The sequence below is a fragment of the Bos mutus genome, chromosome 3 (genome assembly GCF_027580195.1).
Source record: "Bos mutus isolate GX-2022 chromosome 3, NWIPB_WYAK_1.1, whole genome shotgun sequence".
Lineage (NCBI taxonomy): Eukaryota > Metazoa > Chordata > Mammalia > Artiodactyla > Bovidae > Bos > Bos mutus.
In genome coordinates, this window is record NC_091619.1 from 54,738,614 (window position 1) to 54,766,589 (window position 27,976).

At 43.4% G+C, this 27,976-nt stretch overlaps 1 long non-coding RNA gene across 1 annotated transcript; it reads right to left on the reverse strand.

The window, feature by feature from the left end:
• Positions 1-7: 7 nt before the first annotated feature.
• LOC138985968 (uncharacterized) lies at positions 8-27,559 on the reverse strand. Its single transcript, XR_011462898.1, has 4 exons — positions 27,510-27,559; positions 26,915-27,051; positions 5,190-5,235; positions 8-998 (listed from the first exon to the last, which is right to left on the reverse strand). It is a non-coding gene; the product is annotated as an uncharacterized lncRNA (long non-coding RNA).
• Between the last annotated feature and the right edge of the window lie 417 nt (positions 27,560-27,976).

Sequence of the window (27,976 nt, forward strand, 5' to 3'; positions counted from 1 at the left end):
CCTTTTATTCACATTTTCTTTGAGCCGTGTTACTGTAGTAAAAGTTCCCCACAAGATCTGGCCTTCGCTCACAAGTTTCGTGGCTGCCAATTAGTTTCCAGAGTCTCTATTTTACAAAAATGCTTCTCACTTTTAAAAAATGTAATTGAATGTCTGTTCATCACAGAGTTTCTTGTGTTCAAGCCTAGGGTGTTAAACATTTTTCAGGTTGACCTGGGTTAGCTTTGAAAAATTTCAGACAGTGAAACTTGAGAAGGGACCGTATGCTACGGTATGTCCCTCACATTTTGTTAAGTATTAAGTGGATATTTAAATGGACTTGTTATACTGCGAGACCGCCTTAAAGTGAGCTGTACAGTTTACAAGACTATTAATTAAATGAGAGGATTGCATGGGATGTACATGTATTTTATTTTCATAATCACTCACATTGGCCCAGAGTTGCCCTTTAATTTTCAGACTAATTAAAGCAAGACACTGAACTGCTAAGCTCTGCACAGACGCTGACACTGATAGACGTGGAATGGCGCGTTTTTCTCTTTTAAAAGGCAGGAAAAAGAAGGGGAGAAGAAAGAATTCGCCTGAGTGGACCTGACTCCATTCCATTCATGGCTCCCTATTTGTTCCACTCCTGGATCAAGTTTTTAATTTAGCAAGACTGCATTTTGGGGGAGTTTTCGACCCCATCTGTTTGGGGCCAGTGTGTTCCCCACCTGGTGGTGCAATTGATTTTTGAATTAACTGGGCTTTATTTCAGCACAATAGAGCAATTGTTTAGTTGCTTTTAAGCACTAAGATTCTTGGAATCTGATGGGCAAAAAATTAAATCAGATGGCAATGCACAGTGCTCTCGGCTGCTAATTGCATTTGACCCATTATCATCCTCAGCCCTGCTTCAGACTGACACGGCTGACTTGGAGTTTGAAATGTAGGTGGGAGGGCTGCCTTTGCAGGTCATCATACTGTAGCAGGTCCCTTCCTGGAACACTCTCCAAGGCCTGGGAAAGAGAAGAAACAGACATGAGCAATTATCCCTGGAGAGTCCAATGGGGGCTGGTGGGGCCCCTTCCCACCAGCGCCATGGGGCCAGGAGTGGGGACCCAGGAGCCCCGCAGCAGAAGTGTCAACTACCCAAGTGTTCATCACACCCACGGAGTCAGGGGCTATGGGGAACTTCCTCTCCTGCCTCCCACGCCCCAACCTTCAAAAGCCTGTTGCACTGGCTCAGAGTTAGTGACTCTCCTGCTGCCTCTCAAGCTTTTGACTGTGCTGTGCCACCCAGAAAGCCTCTTTGAAAAGAGTGTGGGGTTTATAAAGGTCTTCTCTTTCTTCACAAAGAGAAGTTCCCCTATTCTGGAGAAGCTCATAGCTTACACTATGAGTTTACACCACTGGGCAGCCTGGATCTATCAGGATGTTGGTGTCCAGCTTCAGCTCCTCTCCCTTGGAGTGGGCACAGCTCCTCCCTAAGAGGCAGAGATCCCAAGTCGATTCAACAGTGACTCTCCAGCAGGCCCTGAGAAGGGAGAGGACTGGGGAGCACTGAAGGGGAAAGGGTGGTTCCCAAGTCAGGAGAGGCTCTGGAGGTCAAAAGCAATTACGTCTGGGAAGAGGAAGTGGGTCCAATCCCCAGCCCTTCAGGCTGGAAGGAAAACTGGTCCTGAATAGGCAGGGGATGCAGGGTCTCTAGGGAGCAGGGCCCTGACTCCAGAGCCACCTGAGGAGGACTACCCCCAGCATCCGAGTCCCCAGTAGCCCTGGGAGCTGCACCCCAGGCTGCGGTCTAGAAACAGGTTTCCTTCAAGATGATGAAGTAAAAGTGAAAATGTTAGTAGCTCAGTCATGTCCAACTTTTTGCAACCTCACTGACTGTAGCCCACCAGGCTCTTCTGTCCATGGAATTCTCCAGGCAAGAATACTGGAGTGGGTAGCCATTCCCTTCTCCAGGGGATCTTCCCAACTCAGATGTCAAACCTGAGTCTCTCACATTGCAGGCAGATTCTTTACCATCTGAGCCACCAGGGAAGCCCCCTTCAAGGTGATGGCCATGTTCAAATCCCAGCTTGGCTACTGATTTATTGTGTGAGCTTGGCCAAGTGATACCACCCTGCTGCCTCAGTCTATCAAATGCTCAAATAGGAGTAGTAATAAATAGTAACTACATGATAGCACTGTGAAGATTTTGGAGCAAAATTTGGTGTTGAGGGGACAGGGCAGCTGTATTTGTAAGAGAACAAAGGTGCTGAGTGCTGCCCCCAAAGCCCCATTGCCCTTCTCTCTGTTCCTCCATGTGGAGCTCTCAGCATCGCCCACTCAGCGCCAAGGTGGCAATGCCTTCAGGGCATGCTGGGGAGGGTGCCCTGTCCACCGCTGAGCTTTGACCCTCCCCAGAGATTGAGAGCCCAACCTAGCCTTGCTATTTGCTAGATTTGACCCCAGTTTCTTTCCTCCATGGGAAATCAGAAGCCAATAATTCTGTGAGACTTTAATCATAGTTCCTGCATGTATTAAAAGATGTGTAAAGGCCCCTGACTTCAGCAGTACTGCAGGAATCATCCTATCCCTATTCTCAGCTCAGAGATAGAGAGAGGCACTGTGTTTGGGGCCAGGTCTACACTGCACCTGGATCTCTATATTTGCCAATAAATAGAAGCACATGGAGTTATTAATTAGCATTTATGAGCTCATTAGCATTCATAAGTAATGTCAACACAAGATGATGAACTAAGCTGGATTGTTTGGGAAAGAGAGATGAGGGAGAAACTTTCTCCCTCCACTTGGATTCAAATAAATGTTACTTCCCTAGAATCAACCCCCACCTAGGAGTCAGCAGAAATAAACACAAAATACACAGGGCAAGACAGTAAATTCCCTGTATATGAGGGTGGCCTCTTCAGAGTCTCTGGTTCCTATTACTAATCTACTTCATATTGAATGGATTTGAGACTCTGTTTAAAGAAAACATACAGTAGCAATATTGCCATCCAGGGTGGCCATATGTGCTTCTTTTTCATGAATTTTCAAGGTAAAAGAAAACTCAGAGATCACTGCATCATCCTACTGTGCATAATGTTTCAGGTAGAGAAAACCATGTCCTAAAGTTGGTAGCACAGCTGGGTCTGAAAACTTCAGGTCTCTACGTCTTTTTTTATAATTCAAAAATGGATAAAACTGTCAGATTTGAGGCTAAAAAACAAACTAATCCATCTGGGTCAATGTTATCACTATGTTTAAACTGTCCTTTCGTCCCCCAGGAAAGCATGCTTCTTTCAGTCTAATGAAACCAAGCGGCTCTCATTGCCTCTTTCTGTTCATCTTTCAGTCCAATCAGCAAGAGTCAGTGGTAGCTGATGCCTTTGGTCCCTTCTGGTCAGGGCAACCAAGTGAATCACTGTGGGAAACACCCAGCTTCTAATAGAAACAGGCTGGAAATTATACTGGGATTAAAGAGTCCAATTTACTAGGGACTGAAAGGGGATTTTACAGGGGAGAGAGGAGCAATTGGGTGAAGGAGGGAACAGAGGCATGGTTGGAAACCGAGAGACCCCTAGAGGACTTTCCACTCAGTTCTTCTAGCCATTTGGAAATGTAACCATTTTTATGCAGATCTATAACATTTGAACTAAACCTAACAGGAGATGTAATAGATTAAGAAGAAACCACTTAGTAAATCTTCTCCCACATTCAATTCATACCAGGTGTTTTGCTCACAAAAAGCTACAAGAGAATGATTTTGGCTGCAGCCCTGACTATTTGCTGTTGTCTTTTCCAATCTTAGCTATATCAGAGTGCTACCTAATTTCTAAAGGGTACTCCATAATTCTCACTTGCGATGCCTGATATCAAACTGGAGTCTCTGTGTGTGGTGTGTAAGTTGGCACCTTGGCCTGTGTTGGAAAAACATTTGGTGTTAGATCTATGTGTGGTGCCAGTGATAAAGAACCCACCTGCCAAAGCAGGAGACATAGAGATGCTGGTTCGATATCTGGGTCTGGAAGATCCCCTGGAGGAGGGCATGACAACCCACTCCAGTATTGTGCCTGGAGAATCCATATGGAAAGAGGAGCCTGGCAGTCCACAGTCCATAGGCTTGCACAGAGTCAGACATGAATGAAGCAACTTAGCTTGCACACGCACTATGTGATCTAGACCGGAAATGAGAGAAGACCACGTACTGACCCAGGATACAAACTGTTCAGTTATAGAGGTCTTTATGGATCCCTAATTTGGGACAGCTGGTCCAAGTGGCTCATCCTAGTGACATAATTTTTCAAAAATACCCCATTTTTGCAAGCAAGTAGGTTTTCATGCCAGTAGACTGGTTGTATTCTTAAACTCATTGTTGAGTATTCCAATTCATGATTTTGTGTTCTATATGGTTATTAGTGAATAAAATAACCAAGAAGGCAAAGGTGACCTCTACCACATATTTGAGTTCATCTACATAAAACGTTGGATTCTGTCTGGAATTCAGTGTTGACTTTTAATTTGATCTGGAGCTTGTTGCCAAAACAGTTCACCTGTCTTCTTGTTTCCTAATACATGATGATCTTTCTTGACATTTAGTGTTCATCACCTTCTTTAAGCTTCTTTGGGATGCTGAAATCTTGGGTTTTGCGACTAGGATTGAGTCATATTCTCTTGCGGGTTCTCTATGTTTAGAATGATCATCAGAGAGTTTTACTAACTCAGCAAAGTAGTCCACACCAGTGAGGCCTTTCCAAACACCAACAATGTGAGGCACTTCTGGACAGTTATCTCAGAGTACCAACAATGTTCTCCTAGAACTCTGGGCCTGTAATCAGTCATGGACTTCCCCTGCCATGCCTTTAGGTATTTCTTGTTTTAAATAATTTGGAGGAAATGGGGCAACTTTCAGCAATCTAGAATAGCTGAAAAGGCATCAGTAACTCCACTGCTACAGACCCTACCAACAGAAAGTGATCTTGAGGATGTCTTTTTAAAAGCCACTTGAAAAAACATTTTTTAAATATTCATGAGGAAGGAAAACTTCCAAATTCATTTTATGAGGCCACCATCACCTTGAAACCAAAACCAGACAGAGATCACACACACACACACACACACACACACAATTACAGGCCAATATCACTAATGAACACAGATGCAAAAATCCTCAACAAAATTCTAGCAATCTGTATCCAACAATACATTAAAAGATTACATACCATGATCAAGTGGGATCATCCCAGGGATACAAGGATTTTTCAATATCTGAAAATCAATCAACCAATGTGATACATCATATCAGCAAATTGAAGCATAAAAACCATACGGTCATCTCAATAGATGCAAAAAATACTCAGAATAAAGAAAGAAAAAAATATATTTAAAAAGTCACCTGAATAGATATGCCACAGTCTTCATAGTAGTATTATTTATGATTGCCAAGATATCAAAGCAACTTAAGTATCCATCAATAGGTGACTGGATAAAGAAGATGTGATATATATATGTGTGTATATATATATATATATATATATCTCCAGTCTTCTGTTGTGTGTGTGTGTGTGTGTGTGTGTGTATATGTATAGTAAAATAGTACTTGAATATAAACAAAGTAATTTTGCCATTTACAGCAATGTGTATAGACTTGGAGGGCATTATGCTAAGTGAAATAAGTTAGACAGAAAAAGACAAATACTATATGATGTCACATATATTTGGAATCTAAAAAGTATAACAAATGTGAATATAACATAAAAGAAGCAGATGTAGAGACTCACAGGTGTAGAGAATAAACTAGTGGTTTCCAGTGGGGACAGTGAAGGGGGAAGGGACAATATAAGCGTAGGGGATTAAGAGGTATAAACTATTAGGTGTAAAAAAGCTACAGGGATATATTGTACAATATGGGGAATATAGCCAATAGTTTACAATAGCTATAAATAGAGTATAATCTTCAAAAATTTTGAATCACTATATTGTACACCTGTGACATATAATATTGTACAGCAACAATAATTCTATAAAAAGAAAAATAAATTAAAAAAATAAAAGCCAAATTCACTAGTATCTGCCAGAACTAAGATATGCTGCAGAATAAAATAATTTTGTAAGGTGTCATGCACAGTGACCAAAAGACACTCAAGCAGCTGCATTTCTGGGAAGTAAGAGGGGCAGCTGCAAGCAGGACATTGAAAAGACTGAAGGAGGCATTAGAACCCCATTTCCCACTGAGATCCTGTCAATGTCTCCATGTCATCCACAGGATAAATTTATGTTTCTCAGCATGGAATATAAGAGCCTCCACTACCTGGTCACTGCTTTCCCTAACCTTGTCCTCTGTGCTCTAGCAACATCCAGCCACATTATTTTCCACCTTTGCTCTGCCTGGAATAGTCTTTCACTGCACCCTGATCTTCCCTATTTTATAACCCTAAGCTCAGGCATCAACTCCTGGAAACTTTTGCATTACATTCTCCTTCCACTCTGACCACCAAGCTGGATAAGACATTTTTCCTTTATGCTCATCTCTACTACTCCATTTACTGTAGTATTTATAATAGTTTGGTTAAGTATCTTTTTCCTCCACCTGACTGTGAGTTTCTTAAGGGCGAGAGTTACGTCTTATTTCTCTTATTCATTTTCTCAATCCCTATACAAAGAACAAAGCCGAAGACATAGTAGACGTGTAATAAATGCTCAGTGGATGAATAACAGGCTTCCAATAAAATGAAAAGTCTATGAAGAGATGGTAGATGCCATCCCACAGCCTAACCTGGTGTATCAGAAATGGAAGCACCAATTGTGACTAAACACTCAGGCAGCCTGAAAGACAAAGAAACAGCCCCTGAGAGTAGCAGCATCTACCCCCCACCAGCCCAGCTCCTACTGTAGCTGAAGCAACTCCATCTACAGTCAGATTCACGATGACCACTGATATCATTATCTCCCTCTTTTAAACCATTTTAGATTCCCTTTATCCTCAGCACCCTCATCCTTAAAGGATCTTCTCTTCTCAGGCCATGGTTGCTGCATTTTGTTCATTTATCATCAAAATTGAGCAAGAGAATACCCAAAGACTCAAAAGGTTCCCCTGGGTAGTAAACATAGATCTCCCTGCCCCTATTGTATAAGTGCAGTCCTACTTCTCGATCAGGGTCAAATCCTGTGCTGAGATGGTGGTCCCTTAGCTCATGAAATCAGAAATGCCCAGCCAGTAGCCATAGCTTAGAATTCAATGGGACTCTTACTGTGTTCCCTGATGGAAGTGTTTTTCTTTGGGAAACCAAGATCTCTAAGCCTGCTGAGCCCAGAGCTGTGGGGAAGGGAAGTGTAAATTCCCTACCTGGTTTATTGGGAGTAATGGGAAGCAGAGCCAGCCCTACTTTCACCCCTTGGTTCCTGGATGCATATTTTCTTCCATCTGGGGCACAGCTCCATATGATGGTCATTGATTGAGAACGTACACTACATGCTAGAGGACAGTGCCTCATCCTCACAGACACCATCCCCAAGCTGGTACCACAGCTTTGTCTTCAACAGGCCATTCCATCACTCCAGCTTCTTCTTGCTGGTGCTATGTGAGATAAGATGAGTAGATCCCACAGCACTGTATCCTCTGGTGCATCCCCTTTGCCATAAAGTGGGCTATTTAGTGTGACCCAACGAGATGTGGTATCCAGTCAATGGATCAAATACTCTACGCCCTCAGATGCAGATGGTGGTGCAAGCGGGGCTCTGCAGGCAGTACAGGCAAACCCCATTCCATTCATGCATCCATTGTGCCGGGCCTGGGGGGATCGATGGCAGTGGCCGGCTGATGTCAGCTGATCTGGTCATTCTATCTTCTTGTTTATTTAACAAGACCTCTTCTGTGTTAAACGCTCCCTGGTGAAAGTTAACCTGTGATTCAAAGATCTTCACACCTCATGCCCATTTCCACAGGAATGCCTCTTCCCCAGACTTCCTTTTCTTCTAATCTTCTTCCTTCTAACTCCTGATTATTCAGCCAAGCCATTTGCCATTGCATATGAGTTTATCTATATTCTTTCCCCACATAGTGGATAAGGTACACCATTTGAAGCTATACTTATAAAGAGAATTTCCGCTGATTGGTGACTTCAAGGTCCCTCCTGAGTAGGGCTTTAGTACAGCAGCAGTCCATTTCCGCTAGCAGTTACATATCAGGACAACACATTCATGAACCAAGCTCAGCTTCTTACATTCTTTCTCCATCAACTGGTCACAAAGGACCCCATGCAGCCACAGTGTGTGCTGAGAGAGAGGCAGTGTGATGGTGGCAGATGATGACTTGGGGTCTGGGCCACCTGATCATGCAGTTACTTGTGCCCTCCGGCCCTGCTCATGTTCAATCCTAAATGCACCCTTTCCATCTTGCAGTGGATTCCCTCTAGCCTTCCCCACCCAACTTTGGTGAATCTATTAACTGTCCATTGTGATCTGTTTCTGTTCAGTTCAGAAAACAGTTCATAAGAGACAGTTCTAGCCTCATAATCATTTGATGATTAATATGCAGAGTCCCAGAGCATTCCAGGAACTGCTTTTCAAAATCTATATAGTCTGTCCTCTGGAACCTCCCAATGAACATATTTTGGTGAGATTTCTGACCTTCTGTGGTATTTCTACTTTGCCAAGCCCATTTCTTTGAGCCTTTTTAATCCTTTCTCCCACTACCACAATAACTCATTTCTACTTCACTTTATGTAGACTGTTACTTTCTTCAGGCGTCTGAGAGCAGTCTTAAAACAGTAAGGTATCCCAGGACCCTTGCTTATATCCTGTATCCCAGGAGAGTGCTGCCATACTGATAAATCCTCTTTAATATAAGTTCATAATCCACCCACCTTGGAATGGAAGTACTCCCAGAACCCAGTCCCTTAAGTAGTGTCCCGGATCCTGCCAGCATTGTCGCCTAGATCCTGCAGTTCCTTCCAGGTATAGGACCTTTCCTCCCCTAGTAAGATCAGCACTTCCCCAGCCAGCAGTGTTGTGATTTCCCCTATTTAACAGTCTGGCTGTCGAGAGAGAGGACATGGAGGCAGATCTCCAAGAGAAGGAAATCCATTTGTCTTGTTGTCAAACAAGAGAGGAGCAGTGTTGGTCTTCAGCAGAGAAGAGGGGGCCCCTCCTGTAGGCCCAGGAGTTCAGGGGAATCTGGAGACTTGAGATGTCAAGCACATCAATTCAGATGTCACAGTCTCTTATCTCAAGATCCTGTTGCTTCCCAATCAGGAACTTGGTGTCACACAGCACACCTGCCTAGCTGTACGTTCAACCTTTCTTGGAACTCCACTAATCTTATGATCTTCAACAGCAGGTAGTCAAGCTCCAGAATTCCATCTTAGCATCACCTCAGCCAGCCTCAGACTTCTGAAGCTGGTTTGCACATTGTAGTTGTCCCAAGTTGAGGTGGGACAGTCCTTTATACCCCTGAAAAACAGCATTCCGATGCAGGCTACACCAGCAAAGGGGTGTGACATTGAATAAAGAGACTCCCTTAAGCAAAGGTAGGTAGCAGAAGGCTGACAGCTGAGGATTATTAGCCAGCAGCACTCCCACCAATTTGAGGGGTAAGTCCTTCCATTCCAAGGGGGATCTGGGTGGTTCGGTGTAGTGACTGTAGAAGCCAGCTATTGTTGTTGTTTAGTCGCTAAGTTATGTCCGACTCCTTTGTGACCCCATGAATGGTAGCCCACCAGGCTTCTCTGTCCATGTAATTTTCCAGGCAAGAATACTGGAATGAGTTGCCATTTCCTTTTCCACAGGATTTTCCTGACCTGGGGAGCAAACCCATGTCTTTGCATTGGCAAGCAGGCTTTTTACCACTGATCCACCAGATAACCCAGCTCTACCTCTTATTAACTGTATGACCTGGGTAAGTCACTCATGCTCTCTGGGCCTTTGTAAAATGAAAATAACAATCATGCCTATATCACAGGGTTGTCATAAAGATTAAATGAAATAATAACATAATGTACCTTAATACAGGGGGCTTAATGTACCTTAATTCCCTGGTAGCTCAGATGGTAAAGGATCCCCTGCAGTGCAAGAGACCCAGGTTTGATCCCTGGGTTGGGAAAAATCCCCTAGAGAAAGGAATGACAATCCACTCCAGTATCCTTGCTTAGAGAATTGCCTGGACAGAGGCACCTGGCAGGCTATAGTCCATGGGGTCGCAAAGAGTCAGACTTGACTGAGCGACTAACACACACACACACCTTAATACACAGCCTGGTACATAATAAATACCGTAGCTTCTTATAGCTACAAGAAGCTTTGGGTTTATATGGGAAGCTAAGACTAAACTATAGGATAGAACAGAAAGAGCAATAGAAGTTTAGAAGAGGTGAAGATCAAAGAAAGAAAAAAGAACAAGTTCAAAGAGGAGATGGTTAATAGATAAACAATGTGTAGAAAGGTGCAACAGGAAGAGACAACCTCCAGATAAGACATGAACGTGAGCAGAGGCCCAAGAAACAAACACGACACTTGGGGGACGATGAAGGCAGCCTGGCTCTTGTAGTGCTTTCCGCCCAGGGTGGACTGGGAGTGGGTGGGTTATGAAAGCTCAGAAATCCAGGCTGAGACAGCTGCTCCACACACCCCAACAGATCATAGTAGAGTTGGGCTCCATAGTGGTGTAAGGAGCATACCTGAGGAATGAAATGTCTTGGCAGGAGAGGGAAAAGGAGGATAGAGACAGACACAAAGGAGAGAGACTTGTGGAGGAGAAGGCTGAGAACAAATTGGAATTAAAAGTCAATCCTGAGAGTGAAAGAGAAAACCAGAAATGAAGAGGAAATGTAGAGTAGAGCTTTAAGAAAAAATGATCTTTCAATTTCAGAAGCTCTAATTCAAAGAGTTAGAGTCTCGTAGAAAATAATAATTTAAGGTTTCCCTGGTGGCTCAGACGGTAAAGAATCTGCCAACAATGCAGGAGACACAGGAGACATGGGTTCAATCACTGGGTCAGGAAAATCCCCTGGAGAAGGGAATACAACCCACTCCAACATTCTTGCCTGGAGAATTCCATGGACAGAGGAGCCTAGTGGGTTACAGTCCATGGGGTTGCAAAGAATCTGACACGACTGAGCAACTAACAAGGCTAGGATCTGTGTTACTTTCTTGGGAAACAGTAAAAACTTATTTATTAAGAAGCCCAGTATTTTCTTATATTATAAATAGCTCTGAATTAATGTCCCTTCCCCAAATGCCTACTTTTCCAACAGGTGCAATATGACACCATCTGCCCAACAAAAGAATCTAAATGTCACTAACTTCATAGGAGAATATAACTGGTGTTTAAGACCCTAGTTTATGATGATGATATTTAATAATTTGTACTTATATAGCATAGAGGGGCATAAAATGAATTATAAACGCTAGTGCTATAAATCATAATAGAAAGACAAGAAACATGACACTCCCCTCTTAGCAGATCCTTTCATTCAGCAAACGTTTATTGGGCTCCTACATGCCAAGCATTGTAATGATGCAGAAATTTGGCTACATGGAGTCGGATTCATGCTGTTTGAGTGCCTGCCCCCACCACACCCCCTCAGCAGAAATGAGAGCCCCCAAGAGCAGGAACAATGGCTTTTCCTCTCTGAAGTGTTAGGGCCCAGCACTGTGCCTGGAAAGGAGGAGTTCTTCCATAAATATGTATAGATTTCATAAAAATTAAATACTCGGAATTAGTTTTAAGACTATGCTACAGTTATTAAAAACATAAACCCAGAAACTCTTGATTCTGAGCCATTCCTAACCACTGGCCCTTACTTCTCATAGAAACCCCTGTCTAGTGCTCTTCTGCCTTTTCTTTTAGTTGGTAAAACATTCACTCATCCTCTGGACACTGAATTTCCATAGTCCTTTGCAGTTATTGGGTACAACGTCAAGGCTAAGGCTGGGCCCCTCACTAAGATTTGCTTTTTTCTCCAAGGTTTTAGTTCTTTGAAGATTTTTATATTGACCAGAAAGATAGAATTCTGCATCTAGAAATCCCTCCAAGTCAATGTCCTCTTATTAGTCTGGGTTGAGTGCAGGATTTGGCAGTTCCGATTAATAACAAGTGGCCAGCAGAAAATAGGAATAAATTAGATGCTGGGCTTCTTTCTGACTCAGGCTTTGGGATCTCACTGAGGGAGGAAAGACCACACTCCAGCAAGATTCTTCACCTGTGTATGGTAATTTAACCCTCCTGACAGGGTCCAAGCAAGCCTAGCCTGTGGCATACTAAAATCCTGGGAAACTGGAGAAAAAGGAAAAGTCATACATTTGTGCCTAAGTCTTGCACCTTCTCCCCCTCCCTTTCCCAGTGTGGATGCTTTAAAAAACTGGACTGCTAATATCAGGAGGTATCTCTTACTAACAAAGGTAATGGCGCCAGGGACCCTGATCATGACTCTCCAAGCCTCAGGAGCCAAGTGGCACCGAAAGGGCCAGGAGCTCCGCCCCAAGCATCCTTAGGACATCAGTCTTAGGACTCATCAGAAGAGTCGTCGTTTTCTCAACTGTCAAATACCAGGGCCCAGACACTCACTTGGCCAAAATAACCCTAATGAGGTTGCTGGCCATTTCAATAGTACAGCTCATCATCTCTCTTTACCTTTTTCTCCCTAACTTTGCTCAACCAATGACTGTGTAAACGTTTTTGCTAAAGATCTTCAGGTCATGACACACAAGCAGTGCAACTGAAGAAGCCCCAAGAAACTGAAAGAAGAGGACCTGGCTTCCTTTATTCTTTGAAAAATAAGTCCTCTATCACTTAGCTAAAATTTACAGAAGGAAAAAATAAAAAGAATTTCCAAGTTTCTTTCTTTTGCATTTTGGGGGAGGGGGGTGGCACAGCTGAGCCCACAGTTGTACATGAAAGTTAATATTTCCAGGACCCTGCGTGGGATACCTTTCCCAGAATTCATGTTCTCAATGGGAAACTGAAATAGCGTGTGAGAGTTACCCTAAGTAGATTTAAATAATTAAATTCAAAAATTCTCAAACCACTTGCTGTTTCAAATTTATTTCTTTAATAACAACTCAGACTCAGCAACAGACTGGATTAAGGTTTCATTTATTCGAAATTTAAGGTATATCCAGCTCTGAGTGTTGTTTTTAAGTATTTAAGGGGAAATTTGTGCACGGTGAAAATGAAGAGACTGCAGCATTATAAATTCATTTCGTCTATTAGAATCAGGGCCGCGCCTGCCCACTGCAGCTGTTCGGAAGGCAGGGCGGCCAGGCTGGAGGGCGCACCCCGGCAGCAGACGACCCTTTGTTTCCCCAGAGAGGAGACTTGGCCGGCCCCACACCCTTCACGGGAACTATTTCCTCAGTGGCGCCAGGCAGTTGGGCAGGATCATCTGGTGCGGTTTTCATGTGGCAAAGCAAAAAATCCTCCGGGATTCCAGGGTGACTTCTAAAGATCCACTTTCATCCGTGACCTCAAACCCTGCCTTGCACCAGGCCCCAAAGATGAGAGGTCATTGCGGCCTGGGCAGGATTCACTGAGCTCTGAAACCACCCTCCCTGATCCATCCAGCGAAAGCCGAGAGCGACTCAGAAAACAGGTGTTACATGGCAGGTAACGGCCCCACGATACTTACTATTCATGCTAACAATTTTACAAACAAGTGAGTTTCTTATACATTCGTCGCCACCCCCAGGCATTCATATTCTTTTTAAGTACAGAAGCCTTAATTAGACTTTGACCACAGACCCGGATCTGACTTACCCTGACAGGCTTTCCATTAGTGTGATCTGTGGGGGATTCACTGTTTTAACATCTGTGTGCCTGAGGCCTATCTCACATTTACTGCAAAACTCTGAAAAGCCTCCCTTGTATGGCTGTATGTTTCCTCATGCTCCCAATTTCACAGAAGTCATTTCAGCACCAAACGGTAATTAGCAAAGGGATGGGCCTCAGCTGACATGAATGCAATTTATTGTTTTCCACGAGGCCCTGAACCAAGCAAACAAAGAACACAGTCTAGCTGTCTGGCATTTTATTAACTTGTATTGTGCAGTGCACCTTACTGAAGGGAGATCTTCAGGAGAAATTCAGCAGTTTGTGTGTGGCAACACACAGACTTCGGAAGAATATTAATTTCGGTTCAATTAGGCAACTTGTGTAGTACCTCAGCCTGTAATATAGGACAGCCACTTTTATAATTATCTTCCATATTAACTTTATCATCACCAGACTTTTGCATAAATGCAACCTTTCATCTTTAAAATGCCAACACTTCTTCAATTTTGGCAACCGTACAGCACTGCTAATTATTTGCTCATTATATGTGGTTAACTGATGAATCATTAATAAATGAATGAATGGCTAATATATTTTTATGGTAATTGGAGATATAACTGATTGCAGACTTCCTTAGCTTCTCAAAACGGCACTGAATGAGCAGTGGCTGCCTAATTGTTTACAGATGATATTTATGCCTCCGCCCAGCATTTCCCACAGTTGTGGTTTATCACTGGCATATTCTCATCAGTTCGGGGTAGTGGCTTGCTGAGGACCAGTCTGGGCAGAGGGGAGTGGGCAGCAGCATGACCGGGCTTCCTTTCTTGTGTTTCTGTCACCTCATTTGTTTCAGCTCAGCTGACACGTAACCACGTATGGGCCTCATGGCCATTTGCTAGCAATTTGAAGACTCCTTGTGGACTCTATTTGCTTAGGCATTGGCTTGGCCCCAGCTAGAACACTGCTGTGGTTACCCCTAGTCCAGAACTTAGAGTCGAACGCTGACACACAAGCATTCACGCCATTCAACTGCCACTTGTCTTGCCTGGCACATGCAAGGGAAAGGTGGCCACCCAGCCTGGTGTCTCCATGGCTGAGGAGCTAGAGGAGACCCTTTACATAGTTCAGTTAGAAACCTGGAGTTCAATTTGCACCATTGACAGAAGACCAGAAAATGAAATCAACTAGAGATCCTTAATGCTATTCACTGAAGCACCATTCCATGGCTGGTTAATGGGTTTGCAAATAACTGCTGCATTACAAAAATTATATTTGTCACACTGCAAATCAGTCACCACCTATAGGTTAATAACACAGAGTCTGTATTTGTTGACGATTTTTGTGAAAATGAAGGATAGAATACTGGCCAAATATGACTTGTTTAGCTACGTACAAACAGACGGAACAAACAGCAAGTTCGAAATGCAAAGGAGACTACCAATTTTTAATTATAATTATTTAACCAGGTGGGTAGTTTCTCCTAATGAACACTTCCATGAAAACAGAATAACTAATGACAGTCTTAAAGAAGCCTTTGTCTTTCCATGTACTAATGATCACATTTATAAATATGCAGCAAGGCCCCCGTGTACATTGCTAATGATAAGTAATTAAGCACCAGGCGTGGGAAGCCAGTGAAAAGGGTCATGTTAATGCAAGAGAGGAAATTAAAAATGCAATAAAATAAGTTGCCTAGAAAAGATTAAATAAACTTCTGGCTTCTCTTCATTCCAGAAGGAAAAGAACAGTGGTTTCCTCACTCTCACAGTAAAGCCATGTCAAGCTATTCAACAGCTGGTTACAAAGTCAGAGAGTACAAGTGCTCAGCTTACTTTCTGTCCACATCCCCATTTGATCCCACTGGTTTGAAGGCAGAGGGGGTGGTTTCAAAGGGCACTTTGGGTCACTGGGAGAATAAGAAGGACCCCTAGAAAAAGGAAGCAGTCGGCCAGGAAGGATGGATATTAGCAAATTAAACTGGATTTTGGTCGTTACTGTCAAGGTACCACTTGTTTATTAAACCATGTTGACCGACCTGGTTTTTTCTCATCTTCTAGATGAGAAAAAGAGGACAAGATGAGTGCCTTTTCCAATACAGTAGAATAACTTCTGTCTCTCCTTACATTGTCTGCTTCCTGACCAGCCAGCGAGCTGCTGGAAGGTGAGACCATGACTCTAATACTAGACATTGCACCAGATATGATGAGTGCTTAGGAGATGCTGGTTGAATGAGTGAATTAATGGATATTCAAAATAGATCAGCTCTAAACATCACTCCCAATTCAAGCAGGCCTGCCACCCAAACATTTGGGCCCAGTTGAAAGATGTGGGCCATTTTCCTCTCTCATTCAGGTACTAAGAAAGGCACTGGGTTTTTCTTCAGTGTACCATCACCAAAAGGAACAGAGACGTGAAGCTTTAACAAAAAATTGGTCTTTGCAAAAATCATAGAGTTGGCTTTAAGACTCTTGTTTGGGGATTGAATAGGAATTCTAGCATTTCTGTTAAGCATTACGATGCACAGAATGAATCAGATACCTAATTGACAAAAGAAAATGGACATGTATTTGAATCGCCAAAGCTCTTTAATAAGGGCAGTTTTTATTCTTTCTTTAAAATGTTTTAGTGAAGCTCTTAAACCACTGAAGCTTTTTTTTCTTTCAAACATTTCAGACTCGTTGATCTCAAGACTCTCAAGGTTTCCCCAGCCCCACACTCTTCTCCGTGGTTAATCCCTCAGTGAGGGGAATTGAATTTTCTGTGGTTGCATCTAGGGTTAATGAGAAGGCAACCTTGATTTGAAGAAAAAAGGCAGCAACAAACAAAAACTAAAGCTTGGTTGAACATTGGAGGTGGTTTCTCCTTTGGTTTTTTTTTTGTTGTTTTTTGTTTTTCTTAAGTTCAAAAAAACAAATCGTAAGGCAGAAAACCAAGGGCTAGACCTTTCTGCCTTGTTCTAATATTCAAAGGAATGATTTCCTTTTACATAACATCTTCAACAAGGCCACACCTCTTTTGTTATCAGAGTGTTGTCAACGGCAAGCCTGCTTGACTCTCATAAAGGCAATATAGTGCCCGACAGTGGGGTCCCAACGTGTGTGGGGGCCTAGATCTACCTTACAAATGGGCTGCCAGGCCAGCCTCCAAAGAGGACGCGGCGGGCTTCAGGGACACCTAAGTTGCGTCTCTCCCCACCTTCTCCACAGGCCTTGAGTTTCTTGGGGCCGGCAGGGTATCTCCTCCGGAGAAAGTTCAGCCGGCGGCAGGGACACTCTGCAAGCTTATCCTGACCCCCAGTGGCCGGCCCTGTCATCGGACCTACACCGGCTCCCACTCTCGCCGCCCCTTGGTTCCCTACCTAGCTAGATCCCCAGGACCCAGGCACCAGGAGTTTTAATTGACAATTAAAACAAACTTCGGTTCTCACCAGAATCGACTGAGTGAAATTTCGCAACTGCAAGTTTCACAATTCAATTCCCTTGAAGCAAAACCAACAGTTTCCCTGAGGTTTCACTCCACACCTCTCCATTTGTTGTTTAACTTCCCCCTCAAGTTTCCCTTCCCACACAGCATTTTATTTGAGAGTCAGGCCTGGAAACGGTTTAATTATGTTCCTGGGGGTCCCCGCCTCGTGCCTGCCCCGGCGCTGAGTCAGCACCTCCGCGCAGCCAGGATGGGAAGGGAGCGCGCTCCCGGCCCAGGCCCGGAGGTGGGTATTTATGGCTTCGGCTGTCCCGCCTGCCGGTCGAGCTGTTCATTTCGTCAGCCACCGAAATCAAACAACCTGAAATAAAGCTTCCGTGCCCGTGAATAGAATGGAGTCAGCAAACACTTCTGACCCTGGTGGTAGCGTTACCGGATTTAGCCAGCAAAAATACTGGGCGCCGGGGGAACAGATTTATACCAAAATCGTTGTTGTTTATCTGAAGTTCAAATTTAACTCGAGGTTGTCGGGGTTTTTTATCTCTTAACCCCACCACATGAAGAAAAGAGAGGCTCTGTTTTATGGTTTTACAGATCAGCTTTGATCAGGCCCTTGGATCAGGCACCCACTCTTGGTGCCCCCTTAGAATTAGGTGAGGGATTTTTTTTTAATCAGAAGGAAAATAGAGCATGTTTTGTTTTTTTTTTCTGGTGGCCACCCGGGAGGGTAGGCATTGGCCCATTTCTCAGATTTCAGTGCTTGACAGGATAGAAGTGACTACATTCTAAATTGCTAGCTTGTACATGCTGACATGTAAAAGAAGGTTTTTTTAAAAAAGTTTTGCATTACTGTTATCTTCCTTAAAAAAAAATGCTATGGCCTTGGGAATACTGTATGTATCTGTTACCGACAGCTCTGAAAACCACTTCTGCAAAGCTTGTCAGTTAAACCAAATGTTAAATGGAAAAAATTTGGCGGGATTTAAAATTAGCCCCACACACATTACTTACAGATGTTTCCATGAAAAACACTTGAAACTGAACCACACCAAGTAATAAACCCCACAATGGTGTATTTTTTATACCCCAAGTTAATTTTTATGATATAAGTAGCTATATGAAGAAGGTATTGCATACTGCTTAAATTAAATACGGAGGAATGAAATCAGCAGTATCCCTTTACAGCATATGGCCCAGCAAATCAAATTACAAAGCTTTCCACATCTCATTAACTGCAATGAGTACAGTGAGTTTTCTAATAAGTCACATCTTTTTCATGTGAGTGGTGAGCAGTGACTTATTGTAAGAATTCACAGGATGACCCTTGTGCTGAAATTAAGAACTAATCTAAAAGGGGCAGGGTCATCTGGTCAAGACTGACCATAACATTTCCTCATTATTGTTTTAGTTGGCATTGAAGTATATGTTTTCCTGGTGCTCCAGCTGAAAAATGCCTTTGATAATTTCACTGACAGCAAATAACCCACACACTGCCATTTAATGAGTTCAGGCAGGATTAGCTGACAATAAAGAATATAGTATAAATGTTTTTATTAGAACTGATTTATTTTTTAGCTGCACCAAAAAAAAAATTTTTTTTTAAGAAGTCACATGGAAATGCTGAGCTGACTTCTCCCCTTGTGATAGCCCTGGAGGTGATGCAGGTGAAGGGCAGGAGGTACATGGAGCCCAGGATTCGCCAAGACAGTTTGCATTTGGGCTGCAAACGGTCAAAGGCAAATACCAGCTGGAACCCACACTCAGATGTCGGGTTCCTCTTTTGCACAACAAGGAAAAAAATACTTCTACAATTGCTCATCATGTGGCCTTTGGTGGAGATGAATTACCAATTTACAACCTCTTGTGTTTGGAGAGAAGCAAACTGTGCTCTTTTGAGGCAAGAATCAGGAACCTAAAATCATTCAAGCCTTCTTGTTTATAAGGCCAGAGTGAGGCCAAAAATCCATTTCCCCTGTGCTCTAAGCCCTTTCAATGACGAGACTCTCACCATCTGCACTAATAAATATGGACTGGTGTGTGTATAACCATACACTGAGGAGCGGGGAAGAGTGAAAGGATTTTAAATGGTTGCAAATTGCTCTCCCACTGAGATAACAGCAGTTTGCATGTGAGCCTCAGTTGTTGCACATTAAGAATGGGCATTTGGTTTCTTTTCACACAGCTGTGAGAGAAGTAGATTTCTGAACGACCAGAGAGAAAACGGGTCTGTTGTTCTTAGGGACACAGGCTTGCTAGTGGCATCTTGCCCAGAAGCTCTTTCTTCCCAGCTCCAACCATGGGGACGACAGACAGGATAAGCAGACCCAGTCCCCGGCACTGGAAGCACTGGGATCTCTGGAACTGGTGAGGTGAGCCCTGAGATGGAAGCCACATCTCCAGTGCTCAGCAGAGACCAAAGGGATCATAAACAGAGGCCAGGGTAGAAGGCTGATGTAGCCTAACAGGTAGAAAGCTATCCTTGAAGTTAAGGTGAGTTTCCTGGGACAATCTGGGAGCTTAAAACTGGCTCATAGGCCCAAGTGGTCATGGAAACATCTGTTTTAGGAAGATACAGAAGACAGCATTAAGATGGTGTAGGGTTGGCGGGACCCCAGCAGTGATCTGCAGCCTAAGAAAAGCACCCAGTGCTGAGACTCAGAGGCCACCTCCCAGACAGAAAGAAGTGACTCCCTGTTCTCAGCAAAATGTAATAAGAACCTGGGGGAGCTTCGGCATGACTAATCAGTTAACCATGGAAGAGTCGCAGGAGCTGAAGAACAGACACAGGGAGTGGAGTGCCCTGCTCATCAGAAGGTGCAGGTAGTAAATGCTCAACACCATGAAAAGACCTTCTGTCCAAATGCTGGGAAAGATGTGCTCCAATAGAAGGCAGCCTACCCCAGGTGGGAAGGTGGAACTCAAGTCGCCCACCTCCCCACTCAGGTGGGGAAATGTGAGGGCAGTGGGCGCTGGGAAGCAAGGGGGACTCTGAAGCACGGAGTCCAAGGAGAGGATGGAGACAGGAACTGAAACTGGGCAAAGGGTCAGCTTCTGGGACCAGGCCCGGTAGACAAAGGTGAGCAAGACCACTGAGGAGGGACAACTCTCAAGAAGCATGTGTGGCTAAACCCACAGAAGGAGAAGGAGCTAGCAGGGGGCCAAGTCTCCAGGAATGCCCAAGGCAAAATGCTGGCGGTGGGCTAGCTAGTTCAGTGCGTGGTGGTGGGCATGCATGCTCAATGTCCAACTCAGTGTTGCAACCTCATGGACTGTAGCCCACCAGGCTCCTCTGTCCGTGGAATTTTCCAGGCAAGGACAGTGGAGGGGGTTGCCATTTCCTACTCCAAGGGATCTTCCAAACCCAGGGATCAAATCAGTGTCTCTTGTGTCTCCTGAACTGGCAGACGGATTCTTTACCGCTGTGCCACCTGGAAAGCTAGCTGAGGGTGGGGGAGGGATTAAATACAATCTATAAAATACAATCTTTCTCACCCAATCCCTGGTGAGAAGGAGTTAGTGTTAACCACCCAAAGCAACTGTTCAGAAAAATTGTGTGTGGTCTGCTCACTGTGTTACTCTATGTCTTCTCAGTGAAGCCCGTATTAGAGTCTCTATCATCTAATTTCACCCTTTTAGTTGTAATTGAACCTGCCAAGCCTTCAGTTACACAGACCCTGCCTATTTACCTGGAACCTAGACAAGGGCAATCCCTTAGTATTGCTAGGTAACAATAACAAACCAACAAATATTTGCACAGCCTTACTGTTTTCTAAAGTGTTGTCATAACGTTTCTCATTTGCCCTTCATTACTATGCTGTGAAGAAGGCAACTCGGCCGTAGCTAGGAAGTTAAAGAGCCGGATCTCAGACCTAAGACTTCAGATGCCAAGCCTGGTGTAATTCTTATCTCAGCAAATAGCTATTATGTACTTCTCAGATAACACTGAAATGCCCTGGCAGCCTGAGGAAACACCTAGGTTCTACTCTTGAGAGAATATATTCCAGGCTTAAGGCAAAGTTCCGCAGAAGAAACCAGCCTCTCCTTGTTTCCCTCGGAATCAACTGTATGTGCTGGACCTTCTGTCCATTCCTCCCCGACTGGGACAGACAGAGTAGTATTGCCAAGATGCCATTCTTAGGACAGATAACTTGTAGGGCCCACTCCCTCCCCAACTGGGTAGCTGCTCATTGACTGTGCTTGGAATCAGAGCCATAGTTGCTTTTGTGTCACAAAAAGAACAGGGGAGAAAAGTAATCATGTCCAGTCCAGACCTGAATGACACACAGATGACCAGCACAGCTTTTAAAGCAGCAGCAACCAGGGGAGCAGCTGGCCCTGGCTCCCTCTATGTGCATTTCACCTTCCTTCCCCCACTCCCTCCTCTTTATTCCATCTCCACCATCAGTGATGCTCAGCATAGAGTCACTGTTTAAAAGGAAAAAGGATCGGGGGACACATGTACACCTGTGGCTGATTGATGTCAATGTATGGCAAAAACCACCACAATATTGTAAAGTAATTAGACTTCAATTAAAATAAATTAATATTTAAAAAATTTTTTTAAAAGGAAAGAGGAAACTTCTTTCTCTCTTCATTCTTGTCCTCAGCTCCAGCAGGTGAGCAGCACCCAGTTGAAAATTCTGGAGGCTTCCCTGGTGGCCCTGTGGGTAGGAATCCACCTGCCAATGCAGAGGACACGGGTTTGATCCCTGATCCAGGAAGATCCCGTGTATCATGGAGCAACTAAGCCCATGCACCACAACTACCGAGCCTGCAGTTAGGGCCAGGGAGCCACACCAACTGAGCCTGTGAACCACAGCTACTGAAGCCCACATGCCGAGAGCCTGCGTTCCACAACAAGAGATGCCGCTGCAATGAGAAGCCTGTACACAGCAACAAAGAGTGGCCCCTGTTCGCGGCAAATAGAGAAAGCCCATGCACAGTAAGGAAGACCTAGTACAACCAAAAATAATAAATAATTTTTTTAATGTAATGTGGCTGAAGAAATAAAGGCTCCAGATGAATGCTGCAGGTTGGTTGTGCAAGTAGATTGTAGAAATTCTAGTCCAGGTAGGAGGCTTTGGAGGTCTCATCTCTACCACGGTTTCCTGAATCATGAGGCAGAATGAGACAGACCTCATTTTATTGTGCTTTACATTATTGCGCTTTGCAAATACTGAGGTTTCTACAAATCAAAGGTTTGTGGAAACCCTGTGTTGTTAGATGATGGTTAGCATTTGTAACAATAAACTTTTAAAATTAAGGTATATACTTCTTTTTAGACATATGCTATTGTACACTTAATAGACTATAATATAGTATAAATCTAACTTTTATATGTACTGGGAAAAAATTCATGTGACTTGCTTTATTGCAGTAGTCACTTTATTGAGGTGGTCTGGAACTGAACTCACAAATCTCTGATGTATGCCTATTTCAGACACTCTTTATCCATTTCTGCAAGCAACCAAGCATAATACAGAAAGCCCAAGACACCTTTATGCAGATAATGAGCATAAGGCATGAGTCTGGTGTTAATGAATAAGAGAAAGGCTTACGCTTAGGGAAACATTCCTCCTGTTCTTCCTCCTCTTCTTTCCCAAGCTTCCCAATGCTGTCCGTTGGCCCCACACTATTTCTTGCAGCCCTCCTTCACCCCAGCCAACAATACTTCCAGCAGCCTCACCACTCTCCTTCATGCCACCTCCAAGCTCCTGCCCAAGTTTTCCCCAAGTGCTGGGAGCATCTCCTTTGTGTTTTCTGCACTGCTCCACTGTCTTTCTTTAAAGGTTCCTCTTCCTGACTCTAGGAAGGCTTTGTGGTATAGTTGTCCTTCCATATCTGTGGAGGGTTGGTTCCAAGACCCCGACCCCCTTGCAGATACCAAAATCTACAGGTGCTCAAGTCCCTTATTTAAAATGGCATAGTACAATCCCCATGGAGAAGGGAATGGCAAACCACTTCAGTATTCCTGCCTTGAGAACCCCCTGAACAGTATGAAAAGGCAAAAGGATAGGAAACTGAAAGATGAACTCCCCAGGTCGGTAGGTGTCCAATATGCTACTGGAGATCAGTGGAGAAATAACTCCAGAAAGAATGAAGAGACAGAGCCAAAACAAAAACAACACCCAAGTTGTGGATGTGACTGGTGATGGAAGTAAAGTCTGATGCCATAAAGAACAATATTGCATAGAAACCTGGAATGTTAGGTCCATGAATCAAGGTAAACTGGACTTGGTCAAACAGGAGATGGCAAGAGTGAACATTGACATTTTAGGAATCAGTGAACTAAAATGGACTAGGAAGGGTGAATTTAACTTAGATGACCATTGTATCTACTATTGCAGGCAAGAGTCCCTTAGAAGGAATGGAGTAGCCTTCATAGTCAACAAAAGAGTGTGAAATGCAGTACTTGGATGCAATCTCAAAAACAACAGAATGATCTCTATTCGTTTCCAAGGCAAACCATTCAATATCACAGTAATCCAAGTCTATGCCCCAACCAGTAATGCTGAAGAAGTTGAAGATGAATAGTTCTATGAAGACATATAAGACCTTCTAGAATTAACACCCAGAAAATATGTCCTTTTCATTATAGGGGACTGGAGTGCAAAAGTGCACTGGAGTGCAAAAAATCAAGAGATACCTGGAGTAACAGACAAATTTGGCCTTGGAATACGGAATGAAGCAGGGCAAAGGCTAATAGCATTTTCCCAAGAGAACGCACTTGTCATAGCAAACACCCTCTTCCAACAACACAAGAGATGACTCTACAAATGGACATCACCAGATGGTCAATCCTGAAGTCAGATTGATTATATTCTTTGCAGCCAAAGATGGAGAAGCTCTATACAGTCAGCAAAAACAAGACCGGGAGCTGACTGTGGCTCAGGTCAGGAACTCCTTATTGCCAAATTCAGACTTAAATTGAAGAAAGTATGGAAAACCACTAGACCATTCAGGTATGACCTAAATCAAATCCCTTAACAATTATGCAGTGGAAGTGACAAATAGATTCAAGGGATTATTTCTGATAGACAGAGTGCCTGAAGAACTATGGATGCAGGTTCGTGATATTGTATAGGAGGCAGTGATCAAGACCATCTCCAAGAAAAAGAAATGCAAAAAGGCAAAATGGTTGTCTAAGGAGGCCTTACAAATAGCTGTGAAAAGAAGAGAAGTGAAAGGCAAAGGAGAAAAGGAAAGATATACCCATTGAATGCAGAGTTCCAAAGAATAGCAAGGAGAAATGAGAAAGCCGTCCTCAGTGACCAATGCAAAGAAATAGAGGAAAACAATAGAATGGGAAAGACTAGAGATCTCTTCAAGAAAATTAGATATACCAAGGGAACATTTCATGCAAAGATGGGCACAATAAAGGACAGAAATTGTATGGACCTAACAGAAGGAAATGGCAACCCACTCCAGTGTTCTTGCCTGGAGAATCCCAGGGACAGGGGAGCCTCGTGGGCTGCCGTCTATGGGGTTGCACACAGTCAGACACGACTGAAGCGACTTAGCAGCAGCAGCAGCAGCAACAGAAGCAAAAGATATTAAGAAGAGGTGGTGAGAATACACAGAAGAACTATACAAAAAAGATCTTCATGACCCAGATAACCATGATGGTGTGGTCACTCACCTAGAGCCAGACATCCTGGAATGTGAAGTCCAGTGGGCCTTTAGAAAGCATCACTATGAACAAAGCTAGTGGAGGTGATGGAATTCCAGTTGAGCTATTTCAAATCCTGAAAGATGATGCTGTGAAAGTGCTGCACTCATTATGCCAGCAAATTTGGAATACTCAGCAGTGGCCACAGGACTGGAAAAGGTCAGTTTTCATTCCAATCTCAAAGAAAGGCAATGCCAAAGAATGTTCAAACTACCACACAATTGCACTCATCTCACATGCTAGCAAAGTAATGCTCAAAATTCTCCAGGCCAGGCTTCAACAGTATGTGAACCAAGAACTCCCAGATATTCAAAATGGATTTAAAAAAGGCAGAGGAACCAGAGATCAAATCACCAACATTCATTGGATCATCGAAAAAGGAAGAGAGGTCCAGAAAAACATCTGTTTCTGCTTTATTGAAAGCCTTTGACTGTGTGGATCACAACAAACTGTGGAAAATTCTTAAAGAGATGGGAATATTAGACCACCTGACCTGCTTCTTGAGAAATCTGTATGCAGGTCAAGAAGCAACAGTTAGAACTGGACATGGAACAACAGACTGGTTCCAAATCAGGAAAGGAGTACATCAAGGCTGTGTATTGTCACCCTGCTTATTTAACTTATATGCAGAGTACATCATAAGAAACACTGGGCTGGAAGAAGCACAAGCTGGAATCAAGATTGCCGGGAGAAATATCAATAACCTCAGATATGCAGATGACACCACCCTTATGGCAGAAAGTGAAGAAGAACTAAAGAGCCTCTTGATGAAAGTGAAAGAGGAGAGTGAAAAAGTTGGCTTAGCTCAACATTCAGAAAACTAAGACCATGGTATCTGGTCCCATCACTTCATGGCAAATAGATGGGGAAACAATGGAAACAGTGACAGACTTTATTTTGGGGGGCTCTAAAATCACTGCAGATGGTGATTGCAGCCATGAAATTAAAAGACACTCCTTGCAAGAAAAGTTATGACCAACTTTGACAGCATATTAAAAAGCAAAGACACTACTTTGCCAACAAAGGTCCATCTAGTCAAATCTATGGTTTTACCAATAGTCATGTATGGATTGAGAGCTGGACTATAAAGAAAGCTGAGCATGGAAGAATTGACATTTTTGAATTGTGGTGTTGGAGAAGACTCTTGAGAGTCTCTTGGACTGCAAGGAGATCCAACCAATCAATCCTAAAGGAAATCAGTCCTGAATATTCATTGGAAGGACTAACACTGAAACTCCAATACTTTGGCCACCTCTTGCAATAACTGACTCATTGGAAAAGACCCTGATGCTGGGAAAGATTGAAGGTGGGAGGAGAAGGGGATGACAGGGAATAAGATGGTTGGATGGCATCACCGACTCGATGGACATGAGTTTGAGCAAGCTCCAGTAGTTGGTGATGGACAGGGAAGCCTGGCATGCTGCAGTCCATGGGGTCGCTAAGAGTTGGATACAACTGAGTGACTGAATTGAACTGCTCTGGAACCTGTGAATAAGGAAAACAACTTCCTTCATTTCCATACTAGCAGATCACCAAAGCACCTTCCAGGTATGTTATTTATGTATTAAAAAATTGAACAATCGTTTGCAAGTTAATATTCATACAGTATTCCAGGCTGGAATCACAGAATTTGTCAGTTTTCAAACATTTCTCTAGCTTGTAATAACATTCAGCTGTAAAATGAGGGTTCTGACCTCTTAGTTTCTAATGTTCAGAAGACTATAGCTTGTTTATAGTCACGTAGCTCAAGTGTACTGAAATCTGGGCCAGAGGTACAGCTTTCTCCTTCTTAAGGCCAAACTCCACACCATCACATAAGCCAACTTACCTGCCTCCACTCCTCTCTTAGAATGCTATCAACCTGAAACCAAGGAGCAATTCTTATCTTTTATATCCTTAAGTGCTTAATACAGCATTGGCTACTGGACTGCATCTTCTTAACTGCAAACACTACATTAACCATCTCTTGCTACATCAACCACACCCCCTCCCTTGATGTTTCGCCTATGACAATGCCTCATAAATGCTTCTGAATGACTGAATAAATGCAGAGCCCCCCATTTATGGTTATCTCAATGAGCACTACTTACCAGCTGACTGGAACCAGGTTCTCTAATTCCCAGGCTGGGTTTCCCTCCAGATATGTTCTCGTGTGGTCTTGGTTCCACTATTAAACAACTGTATCACTCAGAAGTTACACAACCTTGCCGCACCTCCAGTTTCTCATCTATAAAATGGGGATAAAATAGGTTGCAGTCAAGATTAAATGAGAGAATCCATTAAAAACTGAGAACATTGCCTAGCCATATATAACAAAAAATAAATATTAGCTATTGCTATTTTATACTTCATCAAGTATAATCTTCATCACACATCACTGTGATTCTTGTTTAATTTGTTGACTTTTCAGAAAGATTGTAACCTCATGTCTGTCTTAGTCTTATCCCCAGCATGGTGGTCTGGCAGGTGATAGGGGGTCAATAAATGTCTAAATGCATCCATGCAAGGATAGGAATACTTTATGACTGACACAAATTTCCACAACCTTTGGACATTTTAAATAATAGTTTTAATGTGTGCTCCTGTACTATATAAGAAGCAGGTGGAGTGCACTATTGCAAAGTGTTTAAGAACAATAGACATCAAAGTCAGAGAATGGATTTGAATCCCAGCTCCAGTACTTACCAGAATGTGACCTTACGTCACTAAACTTCTGTGCCTCTATTTCCTCATCTATAAAATGGAAATAATAAGAGGGGTTTTGTGAAGATTAAATGAGTCAGTGTTTGAAAAGTCATCAGCATTATGTAAAACTAGCTGCTACCATCATCATCACTGTGACCCCCATCATAATCATCACTTTACAGGACGTGACACAGAGAAGACCTGAGGGAGAAAAGATTAATAATAATGCATGCCATTGTGTTTGTAGGAAAACATTTTGCAGCAAATGCAGAGAGTCTGTGGGATGACTGAAAGGCAGCCCTCAAAATAAACACGGTGCTGTGCCACAGCATACCGTTGGAATAGTTTAGATTGACACAGTCAAGGCTGCACTTGAGGGTAAAGGGCTCTGAGAGGAGGGCTTTCAGAAGAATGATTCTCAAAGTGCAAACATGGCCTAGCCCACCAGCTCTCACCACAGACCCTGC